At 44.4% G+C, this 18,656-nt stretch overlaps 1 long non-coding RNA gene across 1 annotated transcript in view; it reads left to right on the top strand.

The window, feature by feature from the left end:
- LOC126050833 (uncharacterized) overlaps positions 1–18,154 on the top strand; it is a 141,422-nt gene extending 123,268 nt beyond the window's left edge. The window contains exon 3 of the long non-coding RNA XR_007509662.1: positions 18,044–18,154. This is a non-coding gene — a long non-coding RNA (uncharacterized LOC126050833). The remainder of the gene's footprint in view (positions 1–18,043) is intronic.
- Positions 18,155–18,656: the final 502 nt, after the last annotated feature.

Genomic DNA, 18,656 nt, shown 5'->3' with positions numbered 1-18,656 from the left:
GCGTGATGGCACGGTTTCTGGACTAGAGCTAACTCATAGTTAGCCAGTCTCTGCAGGTGGAGTGAATATGTAATGACTTTGCAGAAAGATGGTAAAAAAACTTGGTTTACTGTTGATCCTGCTAGACTCAGTCTGGGGTAAAAAGCCTTAAACGTCAAAGCTTTGTCAGCTTGCTTTCCATGGAACAGCATAGACAACTCTGAAAGGAAAAAAAATTGCAGGGAAGTTAATTTTTTTTTTTTTGACTACTGCAGTCTGCTTCATAAAAGATCTCTTAGGACAAAGATTCCATGAGGTTTATAAAAACCACTAGCAAAATCTGCTTTTTACTCTGCTTTCCTCAGGAAGGAATACTTTCCAAGTTGACAAAGACCATAGCTGCATCTTCTTTTGAATCTTGAAAAGCAGATCACAGGCAAGACTAAAAGAAATAGTGACCACCTGGTTTCTGGAGAGAAGCCCAATTGCTTCATTAAAAAAAAGAGGTGTCACATGCTTGTTTCTTAAATCCTGCTAAATACCTGCTTAGCAGCTTTATTGACAGGCTTTTTCTCACGAACATTGAGCTGTTAAGCTGTTCCTGGTTTACAGCAAGAGGTTAAAGGATTTCTCAAAGCTCGCAATGAAAGCCTTACTAACTGGATTAACTGCTAACATGGATTTAGGCTTCCAGTCAGATTAACCCCCATTGCTCAGAGTAGGTTCTTCTTGTTCATCTTTTCTTCCCTTTTCTTCTCCTTTTCCTCCCGGCTTTTCCCTTTTTGTTTGTCAGGAAGAAGGGGAAAAATAAGCCTCTGTGCTTGTGTTTGAGCAGTGGGATGCCCTGCGTGCAAGGGCCTGGGAGGAAGGAGGCTGCTGCTCCTGGGATGTGACCTGGGTATGAAGCAGCAGCGCAGACTCTGTCCCTGGGGCTGGGCTGGGCAGTTGCCTGGCCTTTTCAGATCTGACTGTTGCGGCAAGGCCTTTAGAATAATGGGGGTAGCTATGATAGGAATAAGGAGAGTTATTAATTGGTCTACAGATTTGGCTTCTGCTTGCCTTTGCTATTCTTTTCCTTAGATTTCCTGGGCAGCATGAGAATCATGAACTCTTATAAAGTAATTTAACTATTTACACACCTGGCTGGGCAGTTAGCAGAGAAAGCAGCTCAAACAGGATAACCCGTGGTCTTCATAGCACCAAAGAGCTGGAGTTAATCTAATTTAGGCTGTAGTTAAATGTGTATTGCTTCTGCATCTTAGGAGAACTTAAGGACCATCTGCGCTCCTGCTTTTGGCTGATTGTTTCTGCTGTTGCGCTGGTTCCTGAGCTAGCGCATGCATTTGTAAGCAGCCCTGCAGTCAAACTACCTACTGCCCGATTTAGAGGCATTTCCCCCTCTCCTCTCTGTAGTAGCGTGCCTATCCACAAGCAGCCTAGACGCCTGATGAAGGGGTGAATTCGGCAGCCCCACTCACTGCTCTGTGAAGGCCATGGTCCCGGAGCTGGTCTCTCAAAGTAAGGATCTGCTCCCGCCCGTTTCACAGGACCTGCAGTGCAAGAATCCATTAGCAAATGCTAAAGGATGGCAGGGGAAAGCAAACAGAGACGTAGGCTGGAAGGAGCTGGGGCACAGCAATGTGGCTGCTCTTGCCTGACCAAACTGGCATATGAGTTGATTCCCAGCCCAGAAAAGAGATCAAGGAATTGAGCCAACACTTTTTCTGTTTCCCTGTCATCTGCTTACTGCACAATTCAGACCTCTCAATTACCTTTTTTTCCCAGGGTATGACAAGCGATGCAATGCCCACGTGATGTTTAGCACACCGGGGTCACGGCAGTCTCTGCCCAATTCAAGGAGTTCCAGTGCTTGGCTGCCCCTGGGGAGTGAGCCTTGTACTGGGGCCACTCAGAGCCCCCCCGCAGGGTGGTGGCGTGTCCCCAGGGATGGAGCTGTCTCTCTCATTTAGCTCGCTCTGTCTGCTGTGCTGGCTCGGCTCTAAGTCCAGCTGGCCCAGGACCATGTTGCTAAACAGAGACTGAAATGTAAGAAACTCCTGCACAGTGTTTGCACCTCGTTTAATATCGCCCACGAATGTGTCCAGTGCCTGGCAGCCCTGGGTGCAGCTGGGTCTCACAGTATCACTGAGTTCCTGTGCTTTTTAAACAAAGTTCTTTCTAAGCTTGCTGTCTGATGATGCCAGTGGGTACTCAGGAGGTCTAGCAGTCCCCCTGCCTTTCTCTGGGCCCCTTGGGGTTTTGTGCACGTCTGTTCTGCGTTGTGGCCATCCTCCCTCCCAAACTGTTCAGTCTCTGCTCCTCTAAAAGCCATCAGCAGGATCCAGACGACCCTGCTTTCTCATTTCCCTTGAACACTGAGCAGCTCTCCCATGCAATTCTTAATCTCATGTTCTTTGAGTCCCCCCCCAGCTGCCTTTATCCTCATCTAATCCATTTTATCTGAATTGCTAGCCTCCATTTCTGGTTTCCCCTCCACCTTCCTTCTCCCCCACCACATGTCTCTCTAACCTTCCGTCACACCATCTCCCCTTCTCCTGGGAGAGCAGCTCCTCCTCCTCTTTCCTCCAGCACATCAGGCTTCTCTGCTTTCTCCCTGGTCTGCACCAAACCTCCCTCAGCTGCTCAGCATCAGCCTGTTCCTGCCTCATCACTGCCAGGGGATTCTCTCACAGATTTCCTTTACTAATTTCTTCCCACACCTCACTACACATCCCTTAGGGGAAACCAGGTCGCTCATTTTGTGCTTTCCATCAGCAAATGCCGAGTTCTTCAAGGCAACCGCTCCAGGTGTGTGACGCCGCTAATGCTGTCACCCAGAGGCAATGGTTCTCTGACAAAGGTTTCAGATGGTGGCGTTGCCTGTCTGTCCTCTGGCAGGTTCTGCTCTCGACACATGCAAGGACCTCCGGAAACCTCGCAAGCTTGGACAGAGCCGCATTTCTCTCTCTGCAGTGCTGGTGGACTTAGACAAGCACTTGGGAGCCATCCATATCCTGCCTCCCCGCTTTGGACATCTGAACGGTTATTTGTGGAATTCCTTATGGTTTGACACTTGGCATTTTACAGCATGGGCCTGTCATATCCCTTTTATATCAGATGATAAAAATAATGTTTCCTAGCCCTACGGCCTGCGGTGAGACTGGCCAAAGAAAAGGGAGGGGGGGGGGAAATAAAATTAAAAGCTATCAGATAAAAAGGCAGGAAGGAAGTGGGCTGGTTACGGGGTACAAGGGAAGGTCACCCCCTATGATTTAGTGCAGTGATTGGAAAGGGTTATGGGTCGATGATCAGGAACATGGCGAGATACTGCCATAGCACTCTTAACTTAGCACTTTCCTCCTGGGGTACAAATTCACCAGCCCTGTGACAGGCACGAGGAGAGAGAAGTTGTAACCTGGATCTTCCTTTTTGTTCTTACAGATGCTGCAGAGCTCTTCTGAGCTCTGTGCAAGTTGAAACAACCTTAAGTTTCTCCAGTTTATTCTCTCTATTCCTTTAATTCCCCTTGAGCCAAGGGAAGCAAAACCTTTGACGCATTGACAAGACTTTGCTTCCCACTGCCTGACATTCAAATGCCCCTTTACTGAAAATGCATGGGCTCTGTCTGGGGGAGAGCTCTGCCTTCAATTGCACAGCAGTCAGGAGGCCCCCTGCCCTCCCAATCTTCTTAAGGGGCTGTTTTTGAAGCCGTTCCTCATAGCAACTGTGGCATAAAAGCACTTGAGTGTGACTAAGTATTGGCCTTGATGGATTTCCTAGGTCTAATCCCAGGTGCAGTATCCCAGTGTTGGCATTGCAAGAAGAATGATGAATTTTAATAGCAAATCAGAGACTTCCTCATGGTCGCATTCTCTCTGAGGGAGCTACCAGCTGTGAGTTCTGAAATGGGCTGTGGCCATCTCTCTGCTGTTGTGGACAGCATAGGGTTGTGAGTCAAGTACTTGCTTGTGTAAGAAGAGGTTGCATTTGAGATCTCAGCCTGTTGAGCCTGGTCTCTCTCTGCCTTGTGTCCCAGTGGGTTTGTTATGGGACAACCTTCTGGCAACCCTGCCTGTTAATAACAGGAGCGGCTTCTACTGAAGATGAATTCTCTCCCACCAGTGCCAGATAGAAACGCAGATGAGGTGGCATGTCAAAGCTGTTGGGATTTTTCCATACCACCTCCCACTGCTGGCAGACCCATCATACTCCCAGGACTCCATTGTGCCCATAGGAAGTAACCTCACAATTTCATCCTTGGAACAGGACTGACTAGCCTGTGGGGCCAATTTCCTTGTAGTGTGCTCCCCCAACACTGATTTACATGAGTGCTTTATATTAGCAAAGTGTGCAATTTGTGATATTTCATAGTTAAGCTATGTCTGCCAGGTGTTATTGGTTTGGGTTTTGGCATGTAATGGCCAAGGTAGCAAGCACTAATAGATGGTTCTCTTTGACCATTTTCAACAGTCACCTTGCCTACTTCTTGCTGACACAGTTCTTATGGTAATTAATGAGCTGGCACATTCCTAGGAGCCTTGTCAATGAATTAATCTCTGCACAGAGGGAACAGCTGAACACAGGTTCCTCTTGTTGTCTCTGGCAAACAGGGGAGATGAAGAACCTGCAGGCAGGCGGTGTCCCTGTCTGTGTAAGGACTCCCTGCTTCAGGGGTGGCTGAAATTATGCATATTGTATATATTTTGTATACTTCTGGTTTTATCCTCCTGAGCTTTCATGTGTCTGATTAGAGTTTCTGGTGTGGTTACTTTGCCTGGTGAGGGAGTGCAGTTCATTATTAACTTGATGCTACAGGAGCAGAGAAGAGGTTCAGCTTCACCAGTTATGTGAAGGCATCTGTGTGGAAGCATTTTGTCCAAGTAAGCGAAGAAAGGTGAGACCTAGAAGGATGATCAACCCAAGGAGCTTGATCTCGATAAATTGTATTTCATGTTTGGTCACACTCTGGAGCAGAGGCTGGAAGTGAAACAAGGGAAAACAGTACCTCCCTGTAGGGCTTCAGACATGCTTTATCACCACTGGAGGAAAGGTGTCCATAAAGGCAGGGAAGGAACATGCCCTTCCTCCTCCCAAGCTCAGCAGATTGTAGGGAGCCCTGCGGCCTTGCACTGCCATCCTTCTCTCCCATATCTCATTATGCTCAGAGACTCAACAAATTTGAAAGAGCCTGTCCAGGCAGCTCCTTACTAAATCTCCCCAAGGTCCACACATCACAGCTGACCTTGTGCTACTCCCTGTTTGCAATTTTTTTCTTAAACGTTGGCCAAAGCCCCTCAATGAATTATAACTAAGGGGTGAGGAAGGATGAATGAGTGGTGGTCTCTGAAGTTGTCTCCAATGTGAATAAAGCAGGAAACACAAATGTGAAGAATTTGTGGCTAAAAACAAAGCTCTGCCTTGAGACTTCATTGGGGTCTGAGTTTCTGTTGCCTTCCTTGAGCCATTTTCTGGTAAATGCATCAGTGGGTCATTGTAAATCCTGTTCAATGTTCAGGAATCTCTCCTGAAGAATAGGAGAAATCTCTCCTTCTCCAGTATGACTCTCCTAAAGGAAAAGGTTTTGCGCTTCTGCAGTAAAGGTCGAAACAAGTCAATAATGTGGGTCAGGGCAAGCCCAGGATTTGATTCTACTTTGTGGTCCATTTTTTTTTTTTCCAATACAGTACTTGAAAATCTGTCAAGAGAGGGAGAGGAACAGCTTCTGACGGGAAACCAGCTCTGTATTGGAGTGTGTTTTGGTCTTATATGGCTAAATGAGAGCCAATGAATTCAAATGTTAACAGATGTTGTTTATTCTTCATAAAATTTGAAGTAACTCTGAAACATCCAGCACCGGATCTTTGGTTGTGAATCACCTGGGCAGAAGGATATTTAACTTTTAAGTTTAGGGGCTGTTCCCAGAGTACTAGGCTAATAACCTGGTTATACAGTCAATGTTGTATTAGAAGTCCCAGGGCTGCTGGTATTGATCCCAGTATTGGCCTAAAGTAACTCGTGCCTCTGTTAGGAAAGAAAATAGTATATTTGCTTGAGGGACAAGGTGATCTGTGAGAGCTAAGACACAGATGTTTTCCTAGAGTGTCTAGGAGTGAGACATGGAATTTATCATCTGGTTTAGTATTTACTTCCTCTTTCCTCTCTAGTTGCTAACCCCAACCTGCCATGGGGAAACCTCTTAAGGCTATGGCATATCTCTGCTTATTTGATTGCCCAAGAGATTGGAAAATGGTCTAAACCAAGGTCAAATGCATTCACAGGTAACGAGGGGATTGACTTAGGTAAGGAAAGGATGGAAACTGGCTACGGTTCTGCACTGAAGCCGCTGCCTAAGCTCTCAGGGGACAAGTTGGATTATTGCTTGTCTGTGGGATACTGGCTCTCCCTGGGACTGTGCATGTTTCCCTTTCATTGTCGCCAAAGACATCTCAGTGATGAAAACAAAAGAAAAGTAGCGTGACTGTTTTTTATAAAAATATATTTCCCATTTTGGTTGAAAAGGGAATCTCCTAGGCCTTTACTTTTCTAAAATCATACAGGTGCATCAGAGCATTTCCAAGGCAATTTGTCATCATTTCAACAACTGACTGCCTCTAGTAACAGAGAGGACAGTGCAGCTGGGTGCTAACCCTTTGATGTACAGGTCTGTTTGACCCAGCTCCAACCCACAGTATTGGAAGGGCTTTCACAGTGTTTCTTCAGCTTCAGTGGATTAGACTGAGCTGGATTTTGCACTGATATTTCAGTTGTACTTTTATTAATGTAGAATTACTCTAAAAATGTCATCTGGAAGAACACATGAATACTGCACTTATACCTAAGGACATTATTATGGTCAGTGATGCAGCTAACACACACATGTCCAGTCCAGCATAGATACAGTGACTGTCTTGCTCTATTGAACTGCTAAACTATTTTTGGTTCACATAAGTGCTTCAAAACTGCAATGATAAACAGACCAGAAATTTCTACAGAGAGCTGAAACATTTACCTGCCTCTGCCTTGATATTGCAGAATCCCTAGATTTATGGTAAACTGATCTCATTTGTGACCCCTAAGAAAGAGGTAGATACATCCCAATCTAATGGCTGAATGAAGTTCCTCTGATGTGTTTACTTCTTTTTGGGTGTATTCACAGCACAGGGTGTTAGCCAGCTAATTTAGATGGCAAAGCTGATCAATGGGAAGGCAGAGGCTCCCTCTGTAGTCCTCAGTGTGAGAGTGGTGTTTCCCGTGGAAAACTGAGCTGAGAGGTGGCTCAGCTCTTTCAGATGAAACTTTCCACAAAGATCTGTTGTGTGGCTGTAAGTTAGCAAACCAAGCTTCATCTTCACGAAGGAAGGAAGGAAACTTGCCAAAAAAGCGCAATATGAGCCAATAAAATAAAAATGTTCTGGCTTCCCTCATGCTAGAAACCGCGTTGTGTGCCATTTATATTAACTATCCTTTTCAGCTTACAGAAGGCTATGGCTGGTTGCTTCATTTGTATCACACAGCACAGAGTTCCAGTGGTTATTTTTGCTTAAACACTTAAAAGTGTTTTCTTTATAGATCTTCTAAGCAATTTCTGGTTTAATTGTGCAGATTGTCCCAAACTGCTTTCTCAAATGTCAGTGAAAAAGCAGAAGTGTCAAATACGGTATTTTATGTTCGTGACCACGCCTGTGCTGTATCATCTCGTTCATCTTTCTGATTTCTATTCAATAGCCATCATCTTTATAGCTTTTCTCCATGGAGAAAAATCTCTATTATCCTTACAATCCTTTTTCAAATTGTGTTAATTTTTTACCATTTCCTCTTAGGTTTATGACACAGATCTGACCACAGCACTCACCATGGAAATTACTTGTGGTTTCTCTAGTGCACAGCACATTGGTATTTTCTGTTTCCCAATATTTTGACTCTGGAGCAGATGTTTAAACACCACAGATGTTTTGAGCAGATGCGTCAGAGTGTTTAAGCATGCTGAGCTGATTGAAATGACTTTTGTATTCTCAGGCCTTCTTTCCCTCACCAGACATTACAGTGAGTTTAGATCCTTTCAGACAAATTATTCCAACATTTGCCATTGTCTACAACAAACATTGTTTGAAGCTGTGCTGACCAGCTCTCTCGTATTTGGTAGTCTTTCTGAAATGCCTCATGAGATCTTTCAAGTCCTGTTTAATTCTCTATTTCCCTGTAGGTTTTTCCATCTCATTATTCATTCTTTTGCTTCCAGAAGCTAATAGATATCTCCAGACCTTGCACTGACCATAAGACTTTTATGGTTCTCTTTTCTTCTACCTTGAAGGCCTTCTATGGAATCCAGGCAAACGCAGTGTGGCTCTTTGTCTCCCTCAAGTGACTAACACAAATACCAACCTCTGTGCAATTGTAACATCCTCCGGTGAATTAAACCCTAAGGTGTGCTGTTCCCCATGAAGAAGCTCATCTGTGTTTTTTTCTCTTATTTCTCTGGAAACATAAATCTGCAGGTTTTTAAAAAGAGGCTTTATTCTTTGCCTGGACAGGTCAGGATGAGAGGATGATGGCCTCAGACTCTCCTCTGACATTGCTGCTTGGGTAGATAAAAGATATGAGATGACTGCTCCAGACCCAACATTTTCCAAGACATCACCCCTAACTCATCTTACTTCCTGGCAGTCTGAAAAAATCCACATTTAAAATTTACGCCCGGGTCTGTCTCGGTAGCTGCAGTGGTGAGAGCAGACCTTGCTGAACTGGCTAAGGAGAAGCGAAGGTGGCTGTGCTGCTTCCAACCCAACCTGCCGCATCCTCGCAGGGCTGCGTGGCGCTGCGTCGTCTCCTTGGCCTGGCAACTTCTGCCCAGAGCTCATTACACATCGTTACTAAAGTTGTGCTGAGGAGATCAGAGCCAAGTTTGCTTCTAGATACCTTAACTCAAGCTCAGGACATAGCAGAATTGTCCTTCGGTTCCTTTGTCATATATACCTGTCTTTTTTTCACGGTGTCCTTTAGATCTTTGTATACAAAGGCAGTTTTTCCAAAGTCACCAGACACAGCTCCAGTCAGGGCAGCGGCATGTCTAACGAACGTGGGGGACACTTGAAAAGACAGATTCCCAACTGACTGTCTCCATTCGCAGCAGCGATGATTAGCCCAGCTCTGTATGACAGAGTGCAATAAAATGGAGACAGCTCTGCCCTTGATGCATAATAAGTGAAAGACTAGTGGGAAATACCTCGGAAAAACTTTCCTACGTTTAGATTGGATGAGTGAGCACAGCCCTTTTCCGTCTGTCTTTCTCTTCACTCAGTTGCAGCAGCAGCCGAGAGCTGAGCCTTTGGTGTCTTTGCCCTTCTCTTTTCTACCTCCTTTTGCAACTCCTAGGATGAAAAAATAATGTGGCTTTTCTAGCGTCCTAACCCCATTCTGTCATTCATGCTGCACTCTTGTGAAATGCGCGTTATACTACAATAAAGCTGGTGTGCAGTCAGCATGGAAATGGTATTGGCAAAGCTGTAATGGAGGCAGCAATTTATGACTGCAGCCAGGTGGAGTTCTGAGGGATCATACCTGAGCTAACATTACCTTGCTGCGAGCCACTGAATTCAGGTCTATCATTTTGGGCAGGTAAATCTCTTGGTGCCATTCAAGTGTGGCTATCACAGTGTTATCTTTTCTTTGAAGAAAAAAAAAAAATTACTTTTAATTGGAATGAATGCCAGTCACTTGTCTCACATTTAAGAAGAGCTAATGAGAAGCAAGTATAAAGAGAGTAGAACAGGTGGTTCAAAACAAAAAATACTTTGTTATGATTAATTCTTAAGTATGCACATTTTTACGTCATTAATACCTGGAATTAGGCCAAGTGGAGCTGACCAGTCAAGGAGAAATTTAGTGGCTGCCTGACCTTGGAGTTTATGACTACTTGGGCCAGAGAGGCAGGGGGACGTGTACCCCACCAGGCACAACTGATATTTCCTCTGCCTTCCCCCATCTTCACAGCCCAGTCCTTGGTCTCAGGCAGCTGCCCTGCTTGCTCACTCACCCCTTTGCCACAGCTGATGCAGGCTGAATCCTAAGTCTGTTGAGATATGGCTGCAGAGTTTTGAGGGTGGTGCTTTGAGAAGTCACGGATTGCTTTCAGGCTCCAATTTTCCCTTCCTATCCCCTCTGCTGTCCCTGAAGAAGTGGGTACATCCCTCAGGGCAGGACTGGCCTAGGCACAGCTGGAGAGAGTGCATGTCCTGACACCGGCTTGGGCGAGTTCTTAACCTTGGCTTGAACCTCACGATCCTGATGTCCCCTTCCTTTCTCCCTTTTCTCTACCCTCATCATCTCTGCTGAGGCTGGATGAAACACAAAGGTAAAGAAGTCCACAGATTCAGGGGCTGGAAACATGGGGAGTTACGAGCGCCATCTGGTTCAGCCACTCCAGTGCAATTGGGTTTATGTTCCCAGAACGGGTTACGCCTTAGCTCTCTTGAATTTCCCCTTTCCTGCTCTGTCAGCACCGTGGATCACACCCCAAATTTCACCTTGGATGGGAATTCACTCAACAGTTCTTGCTGCAGAATTATGCAAGAAAGGAAATTCAGCGAAGAGCATGCATTTAAAGAAGAAAAGTCTTCTCTTGGTTATAGCTGTGAGTTGGGTAAAAATGAGAGTGAAGATAATATGTCTTTTCCCATCCATTGCCGCCTTCCCCCACCCTATTCAGAGCAGTGCTGCTGAAAAGCTGGTGCACCCTTCATGCCTTTAATATCTTCATGTAAATAGTTTTATCATCCCTCTCAGCCAAGGTATCCGTCAGCTGCTAAAGGCATCATTTTCTGTTTATCTTCTTATAAGCTGCTGCTCCAGCGGAGCTGCAAAATTAACATTGTGCTCAGCAAAATGGTCTATGTAAAACAAGGGCAATTTATACAGAAATATCCATAATCCTTCACATTAGAATTTGGCTGTTAAAATTCTGGCACCTCTCGGAGGTCACTCTAACCTAGTTAAGTTCTGTTAAGAAAAGCTGTTATTATGGCTCGCAGCTTTTTTTCCTACAATATTGTCTCCTTCGGCTTGCACACTTCAGCGCTCACCTCTACTTCCCCTACCCTGCTGTCTACCTCTCCTGATTTAAATTGCATTACTTTCTGTCATACATTATTGAAGACTAAGCTTAACTACCTGGACACCATGAAAAGTATTCAGTAGTGGGGTTAAAGTTCCTGCAGTATTTCCTCTTCTTGTTTCTTCTTTTCCCTCTTTGGGGTTTCGACCATAAATGAAGCACGTTGAGGGAGGCTGCTTGTAGAAAAGGTGCTGAGCTGGAACAGAACAGATGTGAATTCAGTTCCCTACTGTGACATGGGTTTCTTGAGTGTCCTTGGATATATCATGTTATTTCTCTCTTCTTTTCTGTCTCTCATTCTGCCTCATTCCCCCCCTCACTGCTTTACACACGATAATATTTACTTTCACCCTCTAGCATATCTCAACGTGTTTTTTCTCCCAGAGCAAATCATATTAACCAATGTGTACACAGTACTGTGGAGAGTAGGATTTCAGTCTTTGGACCTCAAATTTGATAATACCACACAAATAAATACATTAAATAAATACCTCTCCTTCCAGCTCACTCAGCATTAGTATACGTTGTTTGAAACAGAATGATGCTAAGGTTAAACTCGATCTCTCTTGCCTGAGGCTTTTAATGAAGTAAAAAGGAGAAGATTTCATTCCAGTGTTAGTGTGGCAAGTCTATGACCTTAAATGGAGTCCTGCTGAATTTTTCTGGGGGGGGGTAAGCACACAACTATGTAAATATTTAGAGTCGCTGGCTTCCTGGTACTTCCTTGTGCAATATTCCCCTTCATGTACTGAATAGCGAAACCTGAATCACCAGCTTGTCCTGCTTCCATGGCAGAGGTCTCGTGAGCCTGTTAGGGTGTGCGGCAGGTCCTGGCTTCTTATAGGACAAGTTCCAAGGAAACACTTGTAGAAAAACAATGGCATTTTGCACTTCAAGACAGAGGAGAATTCCCCTAGCAGGCGTGGGGAAAACATCTCCCTTGCAAAGGAATATAATCAGATGTTTCTGGAACCCCAACATGACAACAGGTTGGCTTTCAGGTCCTAAGTGCCATTGCAAAGTAGAAAAATGCTTATGCCAGTGTAAGTGGGCAAACCAAGGGTGACACACAGTGTCTGGTCAAAGAATCCTTGGGGAGTACTCCACAGGGATGTCCTGTCTTCTGGCAAGCAGATAAAGCAAACGTTATTTCTCCGTCGTAGGTGGCAGCACGAAGTTGCAAGACGTTCACTCTAAAGATGTGCTTGGCACAACTCATGGTAGAGTCCACGTTTCTCATAATAGACATAAAAGTGACTAAATCAAGGCTGCAGACAACAGCACCCTTGAATGAAAGGAGGTATCTTCCCCCATGCAGAAAGCAAAGTAATTACATTCACAGGACCCCAGAGAGCGCCTATCTCTACCACTGATATGAAGAAACAGACTGAGAAAGATCAGTCTGACAAACAAGAATATATTTATACTGCAGTAATCAAAAGGGCACAGGCACTGGACCTTGGAATGTTGCCTTTCTCATTTAGGACCCTTATCTGATAGTGGCAGGACGGTTCCCTCGTGTTAGATTATGAAGCTACTCCAGGATATAGAGACTCCTGGACTGTAAAGTTTTGCATTGGCAGAGGAGTGTATTTCAGTGGCCCAGGACAGGGTGCTGTACTTAGATTCTGATTCAGCAAGGACACACCTAGCCTTCACCATGCAGGTAGTTTTGGAGGTATTAGTGAAACTAATTGTATTACTGGAAGCTAGTCCATTGTTTAAACATCACGTAAAATAAAGCAGCAGCGGTTCACTTGCCTCCTTGGTATAACACACTGTAGGTTATTCTGAGCAGCCCCCTGGTTTGCTGAGGTTTGCAAGGACTCTGCAGTTTCACTGCAGGAGGCTTTGTTATAGCTGTCTTTGACCATGTCCTTGGGATTTTGAGCAGGCTGGGGTCTCTTTAGTAGCTTTATAGGATCAGAGAAAAAACAGGGGAGAAAGGGCTTTAAGAAGTTTCTTTATCCATTTTCCTTCCCCTTTAGCAAGGATCAGCTATCTATATATATCATTTCTGATGGATGTTTGTTCTTTAAAAGCCTCCAACAGTGAGAGTCTACCACGCCCCGGGCAATCCACTCCAGTCCCCTACTCCCCTCACTGTTAGGAAGCTTTTCCTGATGTCTAACCCTCATATCTCTTCCTGCCACTTAAGCCCATTATTTCTTATGCTAGCCATCCTGGTCATAGCAAACAGATTTTCCTTCTCTTTCCAACAGTCTTTTTACAATTGCTCTGTCCATTGTTTTTCTCTTCTCTGTCTGAACAACCAGCTCCCTCATTGCTTATTTATAGATCACGGTCTTTGATGTTAGATAGTTCACATTTCTCGGGAATTCCTGCAATTTTTCCACTCCTTTTTTTGAGGTCCAGTGCCCCAAACTGGATGAAACTGAGGTTTTACTGATATAGGCTGAGGGAGAGACATCAGTTACCTTCAGTTACAACTCATGACCTATTCCCATCCTTACCATATACTTGTACGAAGATGATTTTTAACTAGGACAAAAATTGGTGGAACATTATTTTCTTATTGTGGCAATTTAGACTTATCTGATGCCTTTCAGATGATGCTATTAAGTTTTATTACAACTCAGGTTCTTTCTTCAAATCATTAAATCTCTAGGACAGCTAGTACCGATAAGGTGACCGTACTTACATCAGTCTTTGCTTTGAGTGTTGACATTTGAGTGGGTGCTGATAGCGGTTCCCAAGGAATCAGCGTTGCACTATGATTACCTAGTCTCACAGATCCTGACTTTGAAATTAGAATGTTTGGAGGTTGATTGTGGTATTTTTGTCCCCTAAGAGATGACGAGATGGCTGATATTGGACATGTGCTTCCAGTCAAGCAAATGGGAGCCAGCTGACCACTTTTCTCACTTTTCCTATCGTAACTTCCTTTCAGAGATCCTTTCACGTGCTTTGAAGAAAAGCCAGGCTAGGAGACTTATCTCTGCGCTGATACAGCATAGGGACAATTTCTTCCCATTATTGATAACAGACTATCGCCCAAACGCAGCGAAAATGAAAGAAGAAAGGGCAGTGTGACTTCACCTGCCTGAAGGACACTTGTGTTGGATCCCAGTCCGAGGCTGACATAAATGTGATAATGAGACACCCACAGAAATGATGAGAAAGAGCAATCCAAGTCTGAGTCCTGATAGTAGCCCTGATGGCAGAGGATCATGTTTCATACCGTCTTCTTGGCTCTGATGAGCACGTGAGATAGAAACTTTCGTTGTTAAGGGAGAATAGTGGATTTGGCAAAACAAGGACGGAGGTGAAAGTTCTCTCCTCCAAGGAAGTCCCTGACTGTGGCCTTTGACTTCAAAGGAAGGCTTTTAAGGAACAGCTGATGTTGAGAGGAGATGGGAAGCTTTGAAAAGTTTTGGTGTGTTTTGAGTTAAACCTTCCTTGCTTCTTCCCCTTCCCATTGAGGCCATGTGCAAGCCCTCCTCTATGTCTCTTTGTGTTCACTTCCCTGGGAGTGAACCCTCAAAGGCTCAGAGATTATCAAAGAATGTGTAATGAAAACAGGTCAATTTTCCACAGCTCTTGAGTCTGGATTGAGCTTTTCTGCTAAAATATAAAAATTCAAAGAAAAGCGTTGCACTGCTATGAAAGAAGAGAGGAGACAGACCTTTTTTTCCCTATTTTGGGTGCTTTTTGGATGACTCCAACAGGTAACACGTTCCTAGCTCTGAATGTCTTCAATAAAATCCAAATTTAATCTGTTGAGATCAAGGTCTCTCCTTTCATATTGTCATTTTTTTTAGATACAAGGGCTTCCTCTCATTGCACTGTGTGAATCCTATTTAAAAAGGACCCCCTGACAGTGATGTTCTTTAAACTAGGCCATTAGTCTTGTGACAGTGCACCAGGTGATTAATAGTGAGTTAGTGAAGCTAACTTCACGTTGCCTTACTCAGGTCCTTCTAAGAAACGTAACTTCATCTATGGAAATCGGAAAGGGGACACTATAAAATGCATAAATGGGGACACCATGGATGGGACAGCAAAGCACCTGGAGGGCTTTCAACCCTGCATCTAGTCAGAATCTTTGGTTTGGCACAAATCTGCTGGTGTGACCTTCTAAAAAAAGCCCCATGGCCTGAGATTCACTCAATGCAACCATAGCCATCACAAAGACAGGTCTGAATCTAGGGAGAGATTCAGGTGCCTAGACTTGTAATGCTACTATGGATTCCCAAAAGTATGAGAGACATCCGCATTGGGCTTTCTGGAGACCCAGAACTTTCAGAAGTTAGGTGGGAGACCCTCAATTATCTGAAGTGGTAACAAATACTTGTGCTTAGGAACCTGAATTGATCCCATAAACAGCTCTTGGAGAGATCTAGAATCTCCAAGGACAATTCAGCCCATCCAAAGATATCTGTAGAAAGGAAAAGTGTGATGGGTTTGGGGAAGAAACTCCAAACCTTGTTCTTGGATTTGCCTATTATTGCAAATCTACAACTCAGTCCTCACATGGGGTAGACCCGGTACCATCTAACCTTAGGCTCTGAACCTGCTGGTGAACTGGTGCAAATGGGAAGGGTGATACAAAACAAGGACCATAACAGTGTTGTGCTAAGGAGAAAAACTGGTTCACTTTTGAAATCATCATAAAGGAAAATGAGAAGAAACATGGAGACGTTGAATTCACTTTTAATTGCACAGATATAGTCACATGGTAAAATAAATGAAGAAGGAAGATTTTTAACTGTCCCAGTATTCAGGACGTGTTTTCACCCTAATATGCTGTGGTTCAGATTTGCTACAAAACCTCAGGCTGCAATAGAAAAGAACCTGTTTTGTTATGTTTTTCTATCAGATTTTCTTGCTCATAGCTATAAACACCTGGAAATCCCAGCAGCATCAGCAAAGCACTATGTTGTCCTCATGCTCAAGAGAATGTAAGAGAAGCTGACCGAAGATTGTGTTGACTGGACCACAACAGCCCGGGCACATTTAACTTCAAGACATGGTCAAATGCTTTGTCAGGGCCCTGCATACTGTGAGCTGTAATACGTACTAACTGGCAGTTGTGCTTCTTGAAAGCATGCCACATGGAAGCAACATCTCTGCACACGTGGTCTGGATGTTATGGTCATGCTAATTAGTCCACGACCAGTGCTCCCACCCTTCCCTGTCCCATAGATATGCTGTTGTTTCATACCCTGCCTTTCAGAGGTGTAATAAAAGGCATTAAAAGCAGAGGGGGTTTTGTCTTATCTCTTTGAATTGCCTTGCTTTGTGGGTTGCATTTCAATTCCAAATCTTATCTGGATTCAGCCTTGTGGGGGTTTCATTAGATCTACAGAAAGAATGGAAAACTGAAAAATAGAGAGAGGCAGGAGGAAGACTAGCTTTACAGTTGCATTTGACCTAAAGAACTGAGCTGACATATTCTTGGTGGTTCAGGTTTTGGATATTATAGAGTTCTCATATAGGACAAGCTTGTTGGCTCTTTTTCTCAGTGTACACGATGAGGTTATATATTTATTTTAGAAAAACACTTAGCCAGAAGGAAGACAACATGTAGTGAAAGATAAATTATGCAGATAATGTTCTATTATGTGCACAGAGTAAAAAGTACAAGGGACATGAATTTCCCCAGGGAGACACCTCTGAAAAGGGAGGCTGGGACAACACACAAAATAAAATGAAATAAAATAAAGAAGATGATGAAGGAAAAAAACAGAATTGGAAGTAGTAAGTTCTGGCAGATTTTGCCTGAAGGAAAACGAAGACTGAATGAGGAAAGATTGTACTGGGGGTAATTCCTTCCAAAGAAAGCACTTCGTATATGCTGTGTCACTTATCAAGGTCACTACTCCAACTCCTGAGGACAGCGTTTTGACCCTGCAGGTATCTATGGAGCTTGGACTGAGTGACTGGAAAGTGTGAAAAGAATCATTGTAGAAAACAACTGGCAGCATCTCCTCCCTCCAGGCTTTCCCTTTGCTCTGAGGTGGGGAATGCACTGGCTTTTTATAGTTCTGGTCTGTGCTATATGGCCTGTTGAGGCCTGGCAGGATCAATTCCTGTGGGTTGTGTGGCAATGCAAGATCAGATACAGCAGGAAAAGCAGTCCCTGGTCTTATCAGAAACGGGCACAAAAGCATGGCTGAGGGTGGAGTAATAATTGTACTTGAGAAGCAGAACACGGAGAGAGTCTCAGTGGGCAGTAACATTTCATTTCATCAGGAACAGCAAGAAGATGCTTCTCTAAAGTCCCTCTTGTTTCACCTCTAGAGCTGTACCTCGTAACAGCAGGTCTCAAAGCTGGCGTTTCCAGTCAGTCCCTGTAACTGCTTGCACTGATGCTCAGCTCCACTGCAGCAGTCCTTCTCGTACGTTTGTGCTTCTCCTGCCCAGTGCAGTGGGCTGAACTGTGCTCAGGTGAACAAACTGAGGGAATAAAGTAGGTTGGGGTTTTTCCAGCCCTTGAGATAGGTCCATAAGGTGGTAGTCTCCTCCTGTGACTCGGCGCACACAGGTTTTCCTCAATGTGTTCAGCCTCAGAGTCTCTGACCCAGCTTTTGGAGTCCTTGAGATGAGGTACTGAAGGGATACAGTATTTCGCAGGGTATGCTGCAACCATGGGCAGAAACGCCATTGGCTCTTCCCGTGCGGCTGCCATCGCAAGCTTCACTGCAGATAAAAGATGAGAAAACAAATCCAAGTGCTGGAACCCCTTTGACTCTACCTTCACATATATGTTTGAGGTGACCACTGTGCTACGTATTGACCTCCTGCAAGCAGCCGCTGTAAGAATCCCTCCCATTCTCTGTGCTCACCATACTACAGCCCCACGTTAAGTAAACAAGCCTATCAGTCTTTTGGGTTTGTGTTGACACTTGCAAGTTCAGAGACATTTTGTTTTCCTTATTCTCTTCGGTGCATAACTGACCAGCTTGTGTTCATGTTTTCTCTCCCTTACAGCTTTCTACCAGGCATTAGTCACAACTGGAGACTGGACTAATTTGCTGATGTTGTACAAGGAATTGTCTCTCCTGGAGACCTGGCTGATGGGATCAGAACTAAAAAATGCCATTCAGGCAAGTGGTTCTCTGTTTATTTTCGCTCAGGTCATTGAGGCTCCCTTTTCCTTATCACATCTTCCCGCCTCCCTTGCTACGTAAATCTTTTTTCCTCTGTCTTTTGAGTTGCTGGCTCCTTGCCCTCGGATCTAGGATGGCATGCCTTTCGCAGGATCAGCACCACAGATTTGAGGGATACAGGAGAAGAGGGTCTAATGTATTGCTTGTAGCTAATATGCTGTCATGCCTTGCTTTCCTTTTCTGCTGTCTCCTTTCCACAACAGCTACACCTTGGAGGCCAAGCAAAGAAATAAGTCCAAATTACTTGCTTTCTGCTCACCCTCCCTTTTTGGTTAAAGATATTGTGAGTGGTTGCATGTAGACTCTTGTTTTTCATAGCCACTGGTGGTTCTACCATCTGTGAATTTGTCTAATCCCAATAGAATTTATTCGCCTTGACTTAAAATTATTCCCTATTCCCTTTGTAATAGCTGCTGGCAAAGCTGCTGTGCTCC

Source organism: Accipiter gentilis, chromosome 26 (genome assembly GCF_929443795.1).
Source record: "Accipiter gentilis chromosome 26, bAccGen1.1, whole genome shotgun sequence".
NCBI classification, from domain to species: Eukaryota; Metazoa; Chordata; class Aves; order Accipitriformes; family Accipitridae; genus Astur; species Astur gentilis.
The sequence above is the reverse complement of the archived record's forward strand: the minus strand, read 5'-3'. Positions and strand labels throughout refer to the sequence as shown.